Below are 8,237 nucleotides of genomic sequence, written 5' to 3'. Positions count from 1 at the left end.
TTTGGTAGTGTTTGGAACTAGATAAGTATCTGCCATTTTTTCTATCTACATATAATAAAAACGGAACTCCAGCAACCAAAGAATCCAACCCCCTTTTCAATTATTTGACCTGTTTGAAAAATTATAGGGGATAACAAGTCCCATTTAGGAGGGTCAAGTTTAGATTGCGCTAAAAGTTGTCGTCCTCGCAAACAAATATGACGTGTGGACAAAAACTTTTACTGCGTGTCGGGGCCACCTTGAATATTATCAATAAACAGACGGCATTGTTTGATTGGTTGATTGTAACGCAGGTCCTATTGCCTTCCGTTGTCGTAAAAAAAGGATATAAAATTTTTATGATCGAATTGGGGTAAAAATTTACATTTCCCGGTAAACTTTGATGGGTAAATAATTCGGAACAGAGACGAAGGCGTATCAGAAAATAATCTACTTTTGCTCGGTTGTGCACTTAGTCCTAAGATCCACTTTCTTATTATTAGGATTTCAAACGAATCCCCTTTTTATTTGTCTCGGTGTTCGAATGCGAGGGTGTGCTTTATCGGCAAATACATCGCTTTTTATTTTTACTAGTTTACTATTTCGATTAGGAAGTTTAATTACAAGGTGAAAATTGATCGCTTCGTTTTCATTTTAACGCAAACGGTAACAACTTTCTTATGAGGGTAGGGTGAATATAAATTAGTCGAAATTTTAGTGGCGTGACGGAAACTCAAATAGCAAAAGTTACTAAACTCATGGAAATTGTTAATCATAGTTTTATGTAGTTTTGCTATTAGTTAATCTTAGTAATAAATTTTGCGAATGTAATTGTGGTAAGCGGAAATAATGTTCGCTGGGATTTGAATATTTTATTGCTATTAGATTTTCAAAACCCATCGACATAGATTATTTTTATAGTTGACGGAAACCGAATTTGCATTTCCGGTCCGGCTTAAAATTTTACTTTAAATCCGTCGAATAATTTCAACATTTCACATTGCCATACAGCGGGCTGATATTAAGCAAACATATTGCCTGACGGAAAAGTTGAATATCGATCGATTTAAAACTGCCGTTTGTAAATATTGAGATTTTGTATTTAAAACGTTTTGTGCGCAGCAACTCAATCGATTGGGTTTTTTTTATTTTATTTCTACCAGATAGCACCAATATTTATTTTACACGAAAGAAGACGATGAAACTCATGAACCCACCCCGATACCTCTATCTGGCCGCCCAAACTCTTAAGCATCATGGCGTATCGAAGTCACAGTCGGCAATTGTTTCATTTCCACCTTCACTATCTCTATAACGATCTCCTCGATGCAGGATGTCGTTATGAAACATGAAAACAAATGTAATAATGGGAAACGTAAAAAACAACGTCATAGTTTATTTTTTAACGCTAAGGTCGATCGAATATTGATTGGTTTTAAAATTAGATTTTTTGAAGTAGAAAAGGTCATTCCTCGCTGTAAAAGTTGTACGTGAATTGCGTTGAATTAGTAGGTATTAACTGTTAAGCCATGGTCTGTATTTTGCTTTTTTTTTTGGGTTATATTTGAATCGCCAGAGCTTTTGATTTTTAATTAATATTATTAATCTTACTACTAATGTCGCAAATTTAGTTGTTAGGTTTTTGAATAAAATAAAGATGCTCCTTATTTTTTTCCCTCGATTAATGTAAGTATTGTAAGTCACGAGAACTGGTAGTTCCACCGTGTAAAATATGGATTGATGTATTGAACCTCTAAATAATGTTTACCATAACCATAACAAACCCAAACATTTTGTCGTGCTTTCTAGGTTTTAGCTGTACAATCTAAAAGGGTTCCGGTTAAAATAATTCTCGCGTGCAACAATATGATTAGGGAGGTTATTGTTTTATTTTTAAATCCATAACCGAATTCCGAGTTATGAAGAGGGATCAAAGCTAACAAAGCTTTTCGCCAAGCTCTAATTCGTAATCTTCAGATTTGTTATACACTCAGCCACAATTTTAACAGTAGCAAACATATCTGTACCCTAGAAATATAGGATTACTTGGAAAAAAATAACATACTTATGTTAAATATAATATATAAAACTACACACAGTACAGTTTTGCTAGTCAGTTTTTAAAAGTTCTCACCAGAATAATATAAGAAAGCACGAGAAGAAAATTGTGATTCAGAAACGCAAAACTGACATTTCCCTGTCATGTATCCAAAACTTAAAAACATCATAGATGAAAAAAAAGCTCGACCTTCGAGCCAGTTCTTTTAGAAAAAATATGAATGTCGAAGTCTTAGTTAAATTAAACGTCTCTGTTGTTACTATCATGACGTTTTTGTCGTTTAGTTTTACAAATTTGATCTTGTTCTTTAATTATTTAATTTTAAATAATTAATAATTTTTAATTAATTAATTTTGCGTCTTTCTTATTTTCCACTGTATTTTGTCTATGTAAAAGGTTTATAAACCTATATATTGGGGGACATGTTAATAGAGGTTATTTACAGTTATTTTAGCCTGCCTTATACAGAAGTATACTAACCAAAATTTCACTGGCTAGCTGCTGTTTGTTGAAATCAGTTTCAGTTTTAGTTTTAGCAAAGAAATTATCATTATGTTACGATAAGTACTAGGCTGTACTACTATAATTGTATAATTAAATAAATAAAGTAGCATTTTCCAAAAATCACTTACAATTTTCTAGATTTAGTTTTATTTATTATTTTTATTTGGTGCTTCCATGAAAATAATGACTAATTAAGAATCATTATTTCATCAGGATTTCAGTAATCCATTTTTTACAATTTATTTAAATTATTTTCTCTATTTACCATTAATGAAAATGTTAATCGGCTGTTAATTGCTTATTTATTGATTTAAGATACGTTTGCTGTGCCTTCCGGTATTAACAATTTCTTATTGATTTATTTAGAACGAAAAGTAGCAACCTAAAGTTATGAAGAATCTTGAGTGGTATGTATGTTTGATATATAATATTATAGCCTGCCTACCATTCTTTCGTATTTGCTTTAATTTCCGTATAGGACACATTTGATGCCCCTCCAATATGAAAAAAGTTTTTATTAACATGATTTTTGTATTAATATCTAAACAAATATTCACTCGATTCTGTTGAATATTTGCCGATGTAATTTGGTGTATTAAGAGGCTAATTTTGCGTTAATAGATTAAGATTATTAAGTCCAGTGACGTTCGTAACATAAATTGCAGTACACTTCGCTCGACTCAAATTAAACTAAAATTCGAAGAAATTTCCTATTCTCTTCGCAAGCATTTACGATTTTATTTCTTAAACCTCCTATTGTTGCTATGTAGTAGCGTTAAACATGTGTAAGTGTTTCTCTAAATTTCAAAACCTTTTCAACCCTCCATTCAAGTATAAATAATTAAAAAATGTGCCGAATGTGTGTTTTGATAATAGTAATACTTGCGTATTATTTTATTGTTCTATATATTCTCGTTTTAAGATATTTTTGGCCAAAAGTTTATATATCCCACTAGCCTTTATTTTAATCAAGGAAATGCTCCCCAAGTTTTTCGAATTTTTTTTTAAACACCATCTATAGAAAAATTAGAATAATCCACTGAACGCAGAGGAATAATATTTCGAAGTTTAATGTATTTGACGGACGTTTATCATAACGATAGCAAACCGGAAACGTTGGTCCTGTTTCACTTTGTAGTGCAAATGACAAACGAGGCGTGGGTGGGGGGCTACAGGGGGACGAAACTCGAAAAAACTTCCGTTTGTAGTGAAAAGGGAACGTCACTGGGGTTTCCGATGTGAGGCGGCGCGATTCGGGCGCCGACGTCGCGATGCCGGCGGCGTCGAGGATGTAAACGTGTAGTCTATCCGGAGATCTACGTAAGAGCGCGAGTTTATGCCAACGGTAGCGTTCACGTCAGATCCTCTTGGGGTACGGTGTGTTAAAAAATGTAAATGTCGAAAATTGGACATGATCGAACCATTTCTAGTGCCTCCTGAACGAAACGCACCATTGCCACGGGGAAACGCCACCCCCGTCGTATTCACGAACATGTTCGAAGGTAATTTTGAAAACGAAAATATATTTTAAAGTTTCCCGGGTATTTTCCTAGCGGCCAGGCGACCAAACGCCGGTACACCCCAGTGCGCTCACGTGGTCACGACGTGACGTACTCCCCCGCCGTGAGTCGGTTTCATAACCTCAATACTTCAACTTCCCCGTGTTTTCAAATATTAACAAAAATGTGTCGGGTCGCGGTGGCAATTTTCTTCAAATTCAATTCAAAAATTCAAGTAGTACCCGTGGCGAAAGATCGCTTGTTCCTTTTAGTTTTGCAAAATTGTCTAATATAAAAGCTATAATATACGACATAAAACGCGAGGGACATATAATCCGGTATTCATATTCGTATTGTGTCTACTAGGTCAGGTTAAAAACCGCTTACAACGCAAAACACAATCCCTTCTCTGCACTGCGAGCAAAAATTTACATATTCAGATTATAAATCGGGCGGGGTATTTGATTAAGTGGATTCTTAATACGCGAAAGTTAATTAGAAGGATGCGTTCGAAAAATGTAACGCTTCTTATTCTTGGAAATATTCTCCGGTTTGGTGATTTTATTTGCGTCCAGTTTATATCTACCGAAAATAGAACTTATTTTGATAATAGCATTAAATATTTATGGGCGTCGTTCTATATTCTTTATTTGGAAAGGTTTCTTTCTCAAATTACTCGCCAAGTTTCGAATCGATTTGATAATTTATTAGCACTCTCTATTGACGATTTTGTAAGTCAATTGCAAAAAAAAAATTGGCAGCATTGTTTTCATAAAAAATAGTTCGTTTGATATATGCCTTTATGGAAATATCAGAGTATTCGACATTAAAGGAATACCTGACCAGTTCCGAATCCAACCACAAAATAAATTGCTTTGTCGATGAATGTCAGTCAAGAAACATTAAAATACAATTACCCTAATAGTTTACAACTGCAAGCAACGCCTTTTACAATATATAATTTTCCCTTAATTTCTAAGGGCGTGCTTTTAACTTTGTTATATTGAAGCCTCAATGTATAAACGTCCTTGCAGTTGGTTTTTCCAATGGACCCAATTAAATTGACATGTTTTGCATTTAATATTGCTTCAGCTTCTACAAAACTCCGACTTTAACATTACGTTTTACATTCCATAAAAATGGATTTCAGACTTTTTCTTAGCGTCATTTGTCTTTTATGTATGTAGAATGGGCAGAGTTTAAAAAAAAATGATTTCAAGCTCCTCAAGAAAATTCCAATAACTTATTATAAAATTTGCTTTCTAGACTCAATACCACATAAAAATGTCTAGGTGTTGTAAATGCCAATAAAGAATTTCTTTTAAAAATCTGTATTTCGATGTAACCTAAATTATTAGACAACAATTGGTTTCAGAGAGCACAAAGATTAATTTATTTAGGTTTAAAACATTTAATGTGTCGAAGGTTAAGAAACAACCTTTAAAAACAAAAATCAAACACAATCACAAAATGCATTTTGAAATTACATCGTGTCTACCATAGTTTAATATGTCTCGTTGAGAGAAAAAAAACTCTCATTGTAAAAACTGATATGTGAAATTTACGTGTTTTTTAAGAGGTCCTTTTAAATAAATAATGCGTGCAATTAATCACATTAGATTATGGTGGTAATAAAAACATCTCTTTTTATTTTAATATGAAGATGTCCAAGATAGGCAAGGACGAGCGAAAGAAATCAATACGATTATACATACACGGCGATGAAACAGAGAAGTGCGGCGAAAAGGTCGAACTTGTGTTTACTTTTTTGTTCGTAGGTTCTTTTATCCTCGTGTCTGAATGTCACGCGAAAAAAAAAGTAACCCAAATATTAAGGGGGGTGGGGGGGTTCATTAAAAATAAATAGGGTATACTCAGGGTTTTCGAAAAATATTGACTGATACCAACGACAAGTTTATTGGCAAAAACTGTCTATATCGCTGTTCAGCTTCTTTGACCTATCGACTGTGCATAATACCATCAATCGCATCCCATTTCGGCTGATTTAATTCTGCGAGTTTATTGGCCAATTGAATGACATCCGAAATTACGTAGAAATCCGTATAGTTCGGTGGGTCGGAGTATAATTTATTTTTAGAGCTGAAATCAAATTTTCACTTACACACTTTTGCGGTGCGTGTATTCTGTGACTTTGGTTATATTACTAAAAGATGCTGGCGCAGCTTTCCGTTTCATTAATAATTTCGCTTATCGAACGAAATATTACAGACGAAAATTGTCTTCTCTGTAAACTTCGAAAGAATTTCGATAAGAAAAAAGTATCTTTGTAAGTGGTTTGGTCGTATTTGCTGGCGGTATAATTTTATCCACTCGGAACACAGTGGTAAATAATGTTTTCAAGCAGCTCTTATGTGACGAAAATATGGGTCAACCGAATCAATAGAAGTTATAGTATGTATTTTTAATTTGTTACTTGCTTTGTTCTGAATTTTCGTGTACTTGTTTTGGATCATTTCGTTTCTTTAATTATTCGGTTTACTTTAAAGAACTACCGCCTCGATTCGAGAATTTTAAATGCTTAATATTTTGGGTTTTTTTTGGTTGCCACCTGCAACTTTTAACATTTGTGTTTGAATTTATACGCGACCGGTATCCAAATATTACATCCAAGGTGTGTAAGGCAAAGCTATTAATTACAACGGGGATTAATAAATGAATCCATGTCGATACAAGCCAAAATGTACTACATACATAAAAGTTTCAACTTTTTAACTGATAAAGCATAAAAATTGACGCTGTTTTAACAGCTTTATTATAATCGTTTTGTTCTTTATTTACGATGTAAAATTATACACCCACAAGGGCTTTATATTTCAGATTGATTTTACGACTACGTTTATCGATAATAAATTTTCTGTATTTTATCGATAGTCTGTTTATATTTTATTAAAAAACGGTTATTTAAATTTGGAAAAAAAATGATTCTCCTCTCTTTGGGTTTGCCGAAAATGTGTTTTGTGAAATTGACGAACGCTTTTAGCGGTATCCATAGAATATAACGGAGGGAATGTTTAAAATTAGAATCACAAATAAGTTTGCAATATAGGCAACACGGTTACGCCGCTGAATTAACATTCAATCTTGATAGTCTATGCAAGAACGAATTTTAAGCCTTTAACCACATAGAAAATTAAAACAGCACCTTCATAATTTTAACGCGTGAATTTTACACGATAAACAACAAGTAAATAGGGGTTGTTTTCATAGAAAATATAATCATAGTAGGATAGACGCAATTTTTCCCACTAGTATCATTATATTTTGCTCAAATAAATTATTTTAGTGATCTTAATGTCTTATTTTGTCCTTTGGTGTTTTATAATTTATTTCCCCTCACTTATTTTTCATTGATCTAGGAGCTGTCAACGACTGAGAGAAACAAAAGAAGAAGAAAAGTCTTTGTAGTGAAATAAATAATCCGAATAAATAGTGGCGAGTTTACAATCTAAAAAACTTGATGTTGAAAATAGCGAATATTTACTTTATACCTGCCTATATAGTAATAGACTTTATAGAATAGATTTTCACTGTCATAGTTTTGAGTTTTTTTTTTCGAATGACGGCTTAACCGTTGTCGAGAGTGTTCAAGCTACAGCTTTGTTTAAATAGCGTAGAGAATTTCAAAGTGGATACAAATTAATTAATTCATTTTGTTTCTAGAACGTGCTGAAATGATTATCAGACACATGTATTTACAAATTGAAACAAGCAAATACGTATTCACATTGTACTTTCCACTTAGATTTTGTTTGCACCTAGGAGGATAGAGAAACTGTACGTGCTTTTAAATGGATTTCACCCCCAATAGTTTGGACAATATCCAAGACTGTTTGGCTCCAACGACATCAATGAATGATTCTGTTTGTTTGCTATCAAACAGTTGGATTAATGCTTTAGGTGAATTATCAAATGTTGCGTAAGAGACATTAATCAGATTTAATTATTTCCGATAGATGAGAATGCAACCTGAATCTGAAACCTGTCGGGGTAAAAAAACATCGCGTTCTCTGGATTTCCCTAAAATCGCTGCATTGAAAAGCAGTGAACTTTAGATAACACCCTTAGTGATGATAGAGCGAGCCTCACAAATCGAAAATCTTTTGTACCGACTTTAAAAACCATCGAAGGTGCTGCTTTGTTTGTTATTCTATGCTTTATCTAACACGCCGATATAT

At 33.3% G+C, this 8,237-nt stretch overlaps 1 protein-coding gene across 3 annotated transcripts in view; it reads left to right on the top strand.

Annotated features, from left to right (window-relative positions):
- Positions 1-3,802: 3,802 nt before the first annotated feature.
- The window catches only part of LOC132708561 (small conductance calcium-activated potassium channel protein), an 85,386-nt gene continuing 80,951 nt past the window's right edge, over positions 3,803-8,237 (top strand). Inside the window, exon 1 of one of the 3 annotated variants that reach the window (XM_060680931.1) lies at positions 3,803-4,044. The gene's annotated coding sequence lies outside the window, so the exon portion shown is untranslated. The remainder of the gene's footprint in view (positions 4,045-8,237) is intronic. The other 2 variants (XM_060680930.1, XM_060680932.1) reach the window with 2 other exon arrangements.

This window comes from Cylas formicarius, unplaced genomic scaffold (genome assembly GCF_029955315.1).
Source record: "Cylas formicarius isolate icCylForm1 unplaced genomic scaffold, icCylForm1.1 PGA_scaffold_12__32_contigs__length_19106922, whole genome shotgun sequence".
NCBI lineage: Eukaryota > Metazoa > Arthropoda > Insecta > Coleoptera > Brentidae > Cylas > Cylas formicarius.
This window is presented reverse-complemented; position numbering and strand designations above follow the sequence as displayed.